Raw genomic sequence first — 3406 nt, 5'->3', positions numbered from 1 at the left:
GACTTCTCATAGGAAAGCCTGGGCTTCTTACCCACCTCGGGGTAACAGCTGGCCTGGGACCTGACCCTCTCCTCAATACTGGGAGGACAAGTTCAGGCAGGCCTGCAATGAAGTCCCTGACCCAGAATTCCAAACAAAAGAAAATTTGTCCTGAGATATTTTAGACAGAGTAGGCCTAATCCTATAGTCTTGATTTATCTCTGTTCTCTTCATGAATATGTATTCCTAGCATAACCTTCCTTATTATTTCACTTAGAGAGTCTGAATTCCAAGGTTAATTTTCTTCTCTCCAGGAATGCTCTTTAGGTATAGCAGACCCTTCTAGTGGTCAGGGCCATTGTGGTCAGTAGGGGCAGAAATGTAACTTGAATTAGGCCAATAAAAAAGGCCTAATTGCCCCGTGTACATTTTCCCTTTGATGGTTTTGTTTTCATTGCAATAAACTTAACCATGAGTACAGCTATACATTGGGTTTTGTGAATCCTTCTAGCAGATCATCAAGGTGGTACTGAGGGCACCCAACCCAGCCTCTAACTTCCTAGCCACTCCCCTCAAATTCAGTTCAACTTTCCTAAATCTCTTGTATACCAGCCTATGGCCTATTTCCTGTCAGTTCTACACAGATCCCACATGCTCAGGGACTGTAAACCTGAATATACACCCAAAGTAGTGTTGGATTTAGAATAGCAGTTATTCTTTCTATGATAATTTGCCAGTAGAGTTAGTTGCCTAGATAAAGAAAATATAACCATATATTCTATATATAAAAATTTCAGTCTATATCCCTACTTAAGTAAACACATTTGATTATTTTACATGTGTAATTGATGCCCAAGTATTTATGTCATACACATATTTATAACACTTTTAGTCTAGAGAAGTTTTAAAGCAGGCATAACCAAGGTGCCTGCCTGAATCATACCAAAAAAAAAGAAAAATCAACAGAAACTTGTAGAATGCCTAATTTTTTTAGCAATGCTCATTTATAGTGAAATTTCCAAAATAAAATAACTGTAAGGTCTATATCAAAGTTACTGGGTGAGATGACTGATGAATAGAATTCTGTGTATAACCAAGCATTTAATCATGGTAGAATAAAGATATTTTTAGTCATGCAAAGAATCAAAGGGAATTCCCCGGTGGTCCAGTGGTTAGGACTCTGCACTTTCACTGCCAAGGGCCCAGGTTCGATCCCTGGTTGGGGAACTAAGATCCCACAAGCCATGCGATGTGGCCAAAGAAAAAAAAAGAATCAAAAATTTAACTTTCCTTTTACCCATCCTGTGGGCATGTGCTCACTAAAGTGAAAGAGTAAATCCAGAAAGAGAAGAAAATGGGATCCACAAAAACAGGGCAAAAAACAGTGACAAAAACAAAAGGGCAAAGGAAATTCCTAAAATGAAGAGAAATCATTGGATAAATGCACAAGTCCTGCCAAACCATCAATCCAGCTGGAGCAGAAATATGGACACCTCTGGAAGTGATATCTTACAGAAGAATATGGAACCTTTAGTTTGTTGATGTGTTTGTCCCCAGTGAAAAGAATTTGTCTCTTCTGTCAAAGAGCTTGAGGAATATTTTATGATCTAGCCGTTGAAAAGTTTCACAGGAGAAAGAAAGATCACTTTTAACTTATAGGAAGATAAAGTTTTGCAAGAAATAAATGTATTTGTAGTTTACTATATAGTTTAATGCTGAATTATATTTACATAGTTTAATATTATTATGATAAATACTGATTGAACCAAAATTTTAGATATCATTATTTTGAGATTTGGAGGAAGAAGGGTTTGTGTATGTGTGTGTAGAAAGAGAGAGGGTGGTGTCATAAATGAGTCAATCCTAATTTTCCGTAATAGAGTATCAATAAATTATGTCATGCCTAATATTATAAAATCAAAGTATTACAGTCTAATCATATTTATAGAATTGATCAATTAAGTACATGAAGAAATATCTAAAAGTGATGAGATTGGTTTCAGAGTGGAGTAGAGATGGGAAGAGGTGGGAAAGAGGACCAGAGGACTCCAGTTATTTATGATAAACCTTGGCTATACATATGTACGTGTATATACATATATACACACAAATATACATATGTACAAACATATATTTTTGTACATGTGCATATAAACATTTATATATAAATATAGGTGTATACTATATATTTTTAAAGAAATAAAGATTTTTTTTTTAATTATTATTTATTTATTTATTTTGGCTCTGTTGGGTCTTCGTCTCTGTGCGAGGGCTTCCTCCAGCTGCGGCAAGTGGGGACCACTCTTCATCGCGGTGCGCGGGCCTCTCACTATCGCGGCCTCTCTTGCTGCGGAGCACAGGCTCCAGATGCGCAGGCTCAGTAGTTGTGGCTCACGCGCCCAGTCGCTCCACGGCATGCGGGATTCTCCCAGAGCAGGGCTCGAACCCGTGTCCCCTGCATTAGCAGGCAGATTCTCAACCACTGCGCCACAAGGGAAGCCCAGAAATAAAGATTTGATTTTAGAAAACAAAAAGAAAAAATAAACTAAATGCATTATGTGATTATTTACTATAGAAAAATAAATCATGAGAAAAAGCCCTAAGGAAAATAGAATTTAATAACAGATCAAAGCATAAGTAAGTTGGAAAGAGGAAAAACTATAGAGGAAGAATTTTTATGAAGAATATAATATTTAAAAAGATCTATGACTAATCTAATTTTAGTGTGAAATTTGAATGCCTGGAGCAATATAGCATTCAAAAGTGATCCCCATTTTTCTCATGTCTCTTAAAGCAAATAAAAGGATCCAAGTGCATAGCTTTTCACAACCCTTACAAAAATTCCCTTTCTACAATACGTGTCTTCTCTAGAATGTTAGATCACTTGATAATCACAGCCACTACACAGATCTAGTGCTGAGGATGATTCATTCCAGGGTCCTTGTCTTTGCCTCAGTATAACTGACACTAAATGACTCAAAATTCAGCCAGAAGTAGAAAACTAGTCGATTACAGCTCTTTCTATATGGTTCATTAAAATTTGGAAACCAAATAATGGGTTTGAAAGAAGCCAGCTTCCTCACTTGTGTCACTCAAGGCACAATTGTGAATTTCCAAGTAGGCCATGATAGACAGCTTCTTGCAGGTCTTTGGCCCACATGCCCACCTCAATTGTAGCAGACAAAAGAATTGACTGAGATAAGGCAGAAATACATATTTAAAAACAAAACATGTGACTTTAAATTAAAAGAAGAGGTGATAATTTAGAACGTTTAAATATTATATTCTTCATAAAAATTCTTTCTCTATAGTTTTTCCTCTTTCCAAGAAGAGGTGATCATTTAAACAATGATTATAAACACTGCAGTTCAGTGGTGGGGAAAAAAAGTTTAGAAGCCATATTTCCCATTAATTAGTGGAGGTAGTA

At 36.5% G+C, this 3406-nt stretch overlaps 1 non-coding gene across 1 annotated transcript; it reads left to right on the top strand.

Annotated features, from left to right (window-relative positions):
* Positions 1 to 1133: 1133 nt before the first annotated feature.
* Positions 1134 to 1206, top strand: TRNAE-UUC. The gene has a single exon. It is a non-coding gene; the product is annotated as a tRNA-Glu (tRNA).
* The last annotated feature ends 2200 nt before the right edge of the window (positions 1207 to 3406 follow it).

Source organism: Balaenoptera musculus, chromosome 6 (assembly GCF_009873245.2).
Source record: "Balaenoptera musculus isolate JJ_BM4_2016_0621 chromosome 6, mBalMus1.pri.v3, whole genome shotgun sequence".
Lineage (NCBI taxonomy): Eukaryota > Metazoa > Chordata > Mammalia > Artiodactyla > Balaenopteridae > Balaenoptera > Balaenoptera musculus.
The sequence above is the reverse complement of the archived record's forward strand: the minus strand, read 5'-3'. Positions and strand labels throughout refer to the sequence as shown.